Source organism: Phacochoerus africanus, chromosome 14, assembly GCF_016906955.1.
Source record: "Phacochoerus africanus isolate WHEZ1 chromosome 14, ROS_Pafr_v1, whole genome shotgun sequence".
Lineage (NCBI taxonomy): Eukaryota > Metazoa > Chordata > Mammalia > Artiodactyla > Suidae > Phacochoerus > Phacochoerus africanus.
In genome coordinates, this window is record NC_062557.1 from 46,067,112 (window position 1) to 46,075,809 (window position 8,698).

General features: G+C 41.9%; 1 non-coding gene across 1 annotated transcript; it reads right to left on the reverse strand.

Annotated features, from left to right (window-relative positions):
- Positions 1-2,328: 2,328 nt before the first annotated feature.
- Positions 2,329-2,476, reverse strand: LOC125115324 (small nucleolar RNA SNORA57). Its single transcript, XR_007132035.1, has one exon. It is a non-coding gene; the product is annotated as a small nucleolar RNA SNORA57 (small nucleolar RNA).
- Positions 2,477-8,698: the final 6,222 nt, after the last annotated feature.

Genomic DNA, 8,698 nt, shown 5'->3' on the forward strand with positions numbered 1-8,698 from the left:
GAGATGACTGCAGCCCCAGGGGACAGTTTGACTACTATCTCCTGAGGAATCCTGAGCCAGAGCCGCCCAGCGAACCCGCACCCAGATGCTTGCCCCATGGAAACTGTGAGATCATAAATGCTGGTTGTTTTCAACTGCTGAGTTTGAGGGTAATTTGTTACGTAGCAATAAATAATTAATACAGGTTGTTTATACCTTCTTAAGAAATTCTGCCGGTTTAGGGAGTTCCCGTCGTGGCACAGCGGAAACGAATCCAACTGGGATCCATGAGGTTGTGGCTTTGATCCCTGGCCTTGCTCAGTGGGTTAAGGATCCAGTGTTGCTGTGAGCTGTGGTGTAGGTCGCAGACGAGGCTCAGATCTGGCGTGGCTGTGGCTGTGGCTGTGGCGTAGGCCAGCAGCTGTAGCTCTGATTCAGCCCTTAGTCTGGGAACCTCCATATGCCAATGGTGCAGCCCTAAAAAGACAAAAGACAAAAAAAAAATTCTGCAGGTTTATTCTTGTTCTTAACTCTTAAAACTTGTTATGTCTGCCTTGAAGTGACAGACCCAGGCTGTGTGCAAGAATGTGAGCTGAGACAGTCCTCTTAAAAATAGAGCAATATCTCTGCAGGCCTTATGAGTATCATGAAGAAATACTATAAATCTCTTCCTTTATTTAAAAAAAAAAGCGTGGGAGTGCCTCTCTTCAACAGACGTCGTGCCTTCGCATAGAAAAGCAGAAACTTGTTTCTTCTCAGTAAAAAGACATTTACTCAGTGGTGGTGACCTGATCATATTTGCCATCTTCTCTCCTTCCTTCATCCTTGATTCAAGGTCAGGGTGCACCTTATCTGCCGATTGTTCTCCGTGAGTGAGGGGAAGGTTGGCATCCAAGTACAACCTTCTATTCCGATAGGCACACTTTTCTTTGCTAAACATATGGCCATCAGTCTCCTTCAGTACTGACTCCAACATATATTTTCTCACAAAATAATGATTCTAGATGAAGTATTTCTTCTTCCATAGTATGAATCTGTAGTGATACATAGAATTAAATGTCATGGAGCGTTTTCCCCTCACGTATGTAGCACGCATATGTCAAGGGCCGATTTGTACACAACGCATCAGTGGTTTCCTTCCTATGTGATGGGAAATAGCTTCCAAGATGCACACACGTGGTAGTAATTGCTCTTTCACATTGCGTGCTGTTGAATTTTTGCAACAGCCTAGACTTTCACCAGATAAAGGACTTTTGTTTAACTTCTCTTCAAGCAGAAAATGTGTCATTAGCTCAATAATTGGATTTGACAACAGAGTGATTTATAGCTTTGTTTTGCAGAAGAAAGGTAGATTTCAATAAGGTTGCTATGGTTTTGATAGTTTCTGTTTGTCCTTAGAAACAAAATGCATCACTTTGGAAAGTATTCCGTTTTCCTTATTCTTGAAAAAAAATTTATTTCTTTACTGGCGAGGTCACTGTTTGGTTGGAAAAAGACAGTAAAAAATCGTGGGTGGCTTTATGCTTATTGCGAACATATTCACAATAAACAGCACACTGAGGAGTAGAGGTGAATAAGCTGCTGGCCCAGGAATATCCAATTTTCAGGTACTTATCACCACTTTTACTCTTTGCACTGTTGTTTTTTGCCTACTTGTGCGACATAATCATATTTTCAAACACTTATCCTGTAACATACAGAGTCGCCCACTATACATTCGCGGAAGTCCTGTTCCCAGTTTGCCTTTATAATGCTATCCTGATTTGTCGTATTCACTTACGACGTTCATGGTTTTAAAAAACCTTTAACACGTTTATTGGGATGTGATTCGTATGAAGGTTGCAATTATTCAACGTATTTGTCATTGTCTTTTCTATTTTGGCCATTTTAGGAGGTATAAGGTGGATCTTATTGTGGGTTTGGGGTGATAGCTTTATTGAGATATAATTCACCTGCATACAGTTCACCTACTTAAAGTGTACAATTCGGTGGGTTTTAGTACATTCACTGTTGTGCAACCATCACCACAGTCCGTTTTGGAACATTTTCATCATCCCCCTTTTAGCAACCTCATTGTGGTTTTCATTTGCAATTCCCTAATGAGTAATAGTGATGAACTTACTTCATGCTCTTTTTGGCCATTTGTCTATCTTCTTTGGAAAAATATTCAAATCTTTTGCCCATTTCTCACTGAGTTATTTTTCCTTTTATTGTCGAGTTGTAAGATTCTTTAATAGCCTAAATACAAAGCCCTTATCAGATATATGGCTTGCAAATACTTTGTGAATTGTGTTTTCACGTGTTTATTTTTATTCACTTATTTATATATTTTTTCTATTTCTTTTTTGCTTATGTTCTGGTGCTTGAGGGTAGAACTGGCAGGCAGGAAACCAGTGGTAGCTAAGACATGATTTAAGGGGGGCCACAGCCCTCTCCCTCTACTTCTGTACATTATAGGGACCAGGACCACAAGCCCTATCCCCACCAATAAATGAAGGGTGCCTTTTCACTTTCTTGACAGTGTCCTTTGAAGCACAAAACTTTTTTTTTTTTTTTGGTCTTTTTGCCTTTCCTAGGGCCACTGCCACAGCATATGGAGGTTCCCAGGCTAGGGGTGTAATCGGAGCTGTAGCCACCAGCCTACGCCAGAGCCACAGCAACGCTGGATCCGAGCCACGTCTGCAACGTACACCACAGCTCACGGCAACGCCAGATCTGAAGCACAAAACTTTTAAATATTGAGTAAGTCTAATTTATCTATTTTTTTCTTGGTTCACTTGTGCTTATGGTGTCATATCTAAGACAACATTGCCTATTCCAAGGTCACAAAGATTTATTCCTATGTTTTCTTCTAACAGTTTTACAGTTTTAGCTCTTATGTTTAGGTCTATTTCCATTTTTAATTAACTTTTTGCATATGATGTGAGGTCAGGGTCCAGATTCATTTGTTTATACATGGATAGCCAGGTGTCTGAGCGCCATTTGTTGAAAAGACTTTTTTTCCCCTACTGAGTAGTCTTGGCACCCTTGCTGAAAATCAGTAACTAAAAATGAGAAGGTTTATTTCTGGACCCTCAATTCTATTCCATTGATAAATATGTCTATCCTGATGCTATTACCACACAGGTTTTTGACTTTGTTTTTTGTTTTGTGGTTTTTGTTTTGTTTTGTTTTGTCTTTTGATGGCCACACCCGCTGCATATGTAAGTTCCCAGGCTAGGGGTCAAATCAGAGCTGCAGCTGCCAGCCTATGCCACAGCCACAGCAGCTCGGGATCCAAGTCATGTCTGCGACCTACACCACAGCTCACGACAATGCTGGATCCTTAACCCACTGAGTGAGGACAGGAGTCGAACCTGAGTCCTCATGGATATCAGTCAGATTCATTTCCTCTGAGCCATGAGGGGAACTCCTTTTTTTAAAATAAATTTTGGAAGTATAGTGCACTGTGATAGAAACAATGAAAATACAAATTTAATCATTCTTCAGTCAGAATTCTTAGTTGCAAGCAACAGAATCTAACTTTAGGGGATTTAAGCACAGAAAAAAATTGGTTAAGAGCTTTTGCTGGAAATAATGGAGAAACAAGCTCTGAAAATGGTCAGAACAAGAAGGTGGGGGCAGCGGTCAGTTGCAGTGGGGACCACAGCCTGAATATTTTTATAAATCATTCCCGGAAGATTCTGTAACCACCGCTGCTGAAACATTGAATACCACAGGTTGGACTGTGGCCCCCAGAGGCACTGGACATTGCCCCACGGTTGAAATTGTAGCCCCTGCTAGTGGATGTTCTGGCACCACTACTACCCAGAGTACCATACATAGCCAGTTCCTGATTCTCTGGGTCACTTGCTCTCAATTGGAAGTTGACGGGAAGAGCATGCAAGTGCATTCTTACTCTTGTTCTGTCAGTGCTTCCCAATGGTGAGGAGGTATAGAGCTCCCTTGTTTTTTGTTGTTGTTGTTTTTGTTTTTCTTTTTAGGGCTGCACTTGCGGCATATGGAGGCTCCCAGGCTAGGGGTTAAATCGGAGCTACCAGAGCCACAGCAACGTGGGATCCGAGCTTCGTCTGCAACCTACACTACAGATCACGGCAGCCCTGGATCCTTTAACCCACTGAGTGAGGCCAAGGATCAAACCCACAACCTCAATGTTCCTAGTTGGGTTCATTTCTGCTGCACCACGACGGAACTCCAGAGCTCCCTTGTTAAGAGCCCACCTTTGGAATAAGATTTAAGGAAACGTGAGGTAGCTTAAGGATCTAGCAATCTGGATGGAAGGAGATCTTGTGTTGAAATTGCATTCACAGAGTTAACACATTGTTTATCCTTAGATTGTGTATTTATGTGGGGGGACTTTGGACAAACTAATGGAGATTATGGAGAGACTGGTGATGTAGCATCCATTCACACCAAATCATCCCTTAATATACGTAATTCAGGCATTTCTAGGTTCAAATCCTGGCTGAGCAACTTGATTTAGCTACAGAGCTTAGGGAAATGACAATTTTTCTGAGTGTCAGTTTCTTCCTCTCTTTTCTTTTCTTTCTTTCTTCTTTCTTTCTTTCTTTCTTTCTTTCTTTCTTTCTTTCTTTCTTTCTTTCTTTCTTTCTTTCTTTCTTCTTTCCTTCCTTCCTTCTTCTTTTTTTTCTTTTTAGGGCCACACTCATAGCACGTGAAGCTTCCCAGACGAGGGGTGGAATCGGAGCTGCAGCCACTGGCCTTCACCACAGCCACAGCAACACAGGATCCGAGCTGTATCTGTGACCTACACCACAGCTCACAGGCAACACCAGATCCTTAACCCACTGAGTGAAGCCAGGGATCGAACCTGCATCCTCTTGGATCCTAGTCGGATTCGTTAAGTGCTGAGCCACAAAGGACTCCCTGAGTGTCAGTTTCTTTGTCTAGAAAATGAAGGCATAATAGTACCTTCTTTATAGGGTCATTGTAAGAGTTAAAGTGACGATGAACATAAAGCGAATAAGGCAGTGGGGACATAATAAGCATTAATAACTGGTAGTTACTGTTCATGTTCCTGTTACCTTATTTCTTGGCTACCAAGTCCTTTTCCTTGGAATCAGCCAGTCTCTATTTTTCACTCAGCTTCTGAACCATCTTTGGCTCCCAGTCTTCTTTCATGTTTCAGTTCTCAACCAGTGCCAGTGTTTTTGAACTTGAGGATCTGATCCACTCAGAAGCAGCACTGCCTTATATTGAACTTGAGATTGGCCATGTCATTGGCCAAAAGCTGTCTGGCTTGGCAGTGCCTCTCCACCTCTGTTAGAATTAGCCATGGCAAGTTGGCATGAAACAGGGAAGAATAATGAAGTGCTACAAGCAAAGGCTCTGGAGTTAGGCTGCCTAGACGCCAACTCACCTACCTCCACCATTTACTACTCAGGCCCTTTGGGGAAGTCCATGTCTCAGTTTCATCTTCTTTAAAATGAGGGTAATAACTTTATTTCGTAGCATTATAAGGATTAAATAAATATCTGTAAAGCAGTCAGAACCATACTAGGCAGGGAGTAAGCTCTGTAGTATTTGCCATTATTGTTGTTCTCATTTATTTGAAGCCTGGGACTCAAACCCAAGCATGGATGAATGAGGATACAAGGCAGGAAAACCGTAACTGGCAACTAAGTTGGTACAGTCAGACTGTGTCCAGTAGAAAGACTGGCTCAGGCCAAACAGTGACTGTCTGATTTTGGCCTCCTGGCAGGAGAGCGACAGGATCAGACTTTCAGTTTTACTATAGCGGTCTCTAGAGGCGATATGTGTGCTCCTTCCTGGGAGTGCATTAGATGGCTGCCTTAGGGTACAGAAGAAATATTACAATTCCTATTTCTTCTAAAAAATTATGCTTTACTAATCTAATCTATGGATTGATGCTGGTAGCCAGATGCTCGTACACAGATGTCTGTACGTGAGTTATGTCCTAATGATAAGAGAAATCTCCCGAGAGGAATTTGTGTGCTCTAGGTTATCATTGTTTAGACCATTTTCATTTAAAAAAACACAACAAAAACTTTTTGGCCACACCCCGACATGCAGAAGTTCCATGGCCAGGGATCAAACTTGAGCCACAGCAATAACCCAAGTCACAGCAGTGACAATGCTGGATCCTTAACCCATGGAGACACCAGGAAACTCCCCCCAAAACAAAATTTTTAAGTAGTAGAATCTTTGTGATACTGTGTAATGAGATGGGGAGTGATGGTAAAAATTGTATCAACCAGGTTCATGGGTCACTTGAGAGCAAAAGAGTCAAAAGAATTGTCATTTTAAAGATGAGTTACACACTTCTCGGAGTTCCCATCATGGCACAGTGGAAACAAATCCAACTAGGAACCATGAGGTTGCAGGTTTGATCCCTGACCACCATTAGTGGGGTTAAGGATCCGGCGTTGCCGTGAGCTGTGGTGTAGGTGGCAGAGGTGGCTCGGATCTGGCGTTGCTGTGGCTGTGGCATAGGCCGGCAGCTGTTGCTCTGATTCAGCCCCTAGCCTGAGAACCTCCATATGCCATGAGTGCGGCCCTAAAAAGCAAAAATAAAAAATAAAAAAATAAGATGAATTACACACTTCTCTTACAAAAAGTCCAGTGTTCCAGAATTTCTAACCTTTCTATTATGCCATGTGACTTTCAATATTATGCTATCTAGCAGATATTAAAATAATAAATACATTTATGAAAACAGCACCTTTATTGGTTTCATAAATGTATTTATTTTTTGTGTGAATGAAAAAGTAACTGTGTAGTTCCTTTTGTGCCTCAGTGGGTTAAGAACCTGACTAGCATCCATGAGGATGTGGGTTTGATCCGTGGCCTCTCTCAGTGGGTTCAGGATCTGGCCTTGCTACAAGGTGCTGTGTAGGTTGTAGACGTGGCTTGGATCTGGTGTTGCTGTGGCTGTGGCATAGGCTGGCAACCGCATCTCTGATTCAACTGGCCTGGGAACCTCCATATGTCGCAGGTATGGCCATTTAAAAAAAAAAAGACAAAAAAGAACAAGTAACGGCTTTTGCAAAGAAACTTTTTTGTTTTTTTGACCACACTCTGGGCATGTGGAAGTTCCTGGGCCATGGATCGAATCCAAGCCGCAGCTATGACCAATGCTACAGCTGAAGCAACACTGGATCCTTAACCCACTGTGCTACAGTGGGAACTCCTGCAAAGAAACTCTTTTTATTGAGAGAGTATTTTCTTTGAGATGCCTGGAAAATTTTCCATTATTATTTCACTCCTGAAATTAATACAACTGTATCATTGCCTATGAAAAATTTATATCTGCATTCTTAAAAAAATTTAGCAAAAGTATCTTCTAACCTATTAATATTCTAGACACAGATTGCAATAGCTTTCAGTTATCTTGCAAGAATAGCTCTTGGACATCAGTAAATTTATTGGCTGAATTTCAATAAGAATTTGCGTAATTGGTAGATGGAATTGAATATTAAGATTCAATCAGCAATACTTCAATAAAACATCTTTTAAAAATAAAAAAGGGGAGTTCCCGTCGTGGCGCAGTGGTTAACGAATCCAACTAGGAACCATGAGGTTGCGGGTTCGGTCCCTGCCCTTGCTCAGTGGGTTAACGATCTGGCGTTGCCGTGAGCTGTGGTGTAGGCTGCAGACGCGGCTTGGATCCTGAGTTGCTGTGGCTCTGGCGTAGGCCGGTGGCTACAGCTCCGATTCAACCCCTAGCCTGGGAACCTCCCTATGCCGAGGGAGCGGCCCAAGAAATAACAACAACAACAACAACAACAAAAAGACAAAAAATTAAAAAAAAGGTTCAGTAATACACCTTTGGTGCATTTGATACTATGTAACTTTGTGAATATCTTTTTCAGCTATGATAATTAAAACCTATTTTCAAAATAGACTGAAGTTAGAAATGTACCTGTGAATCTCTGAATCACAAATCATTGAAACAATATTTTGAACAACAGTGAGGGAGTTCCTGTTTTGGTGCAGCAGAAATGAATCTGACTGGGAACCATGGGGTTGCGGGTTTGGTCCCTGGCCCTCTCAGTGGGTTGAGGATCCAGGCGTTGCTGTGGCTGTGATGTAGGCCGGCAGCTGGAGCTCCGGTTGGACCCCTGGCCTGAAAACCTCCATGTGCCATGGGTGCAGCCCTAGAAAGACAAAAAGACGAAAAAAAAAAAAGTGACATTTTTTCAATGATAGGGAGAGCAAAAATGTTTTTGTACCTTTGAGAAATCAAATAAAAATTTTAAGTATTCATTTTCTCTCTATTTAATTTCTACTTTTGTGTACATTTTGCAATGTACAAGTATGTTTAGTCCTATGTGTACATTATTTAGAAATAAATAAGTATAGGAGGAATTCATGCTCAAGCATTTTTATGGATAGACTGCGCTTCCAAAAGAGTTTGAAGACCACTGCTTAGAAAGACAGGTCTGAACCTGTGGATGAGAGAGGGCAGAAGGCCCGCGGGACAAGAGCCTGGTCAAGCATTTCCACAATGCAACATTCCAGGTGGGCAGTAATAGCGGCGGAATTAGCGGAGTACATTGTGAATGGAGAAGAAAGAGAGTGAGGGGATGAGAAGACAGAAGCACTAAGTTTTGCTGACTAATGGTGGGTAGAAAGCAAAGGAGAGGGAGGTGTCTGTGACTCAACTGGGAGAAAAGAAAGCGTTGTTGGGGGTAAAACAATGATTTCACTTTAAATACATTGAACTTGAGTGCCTTTT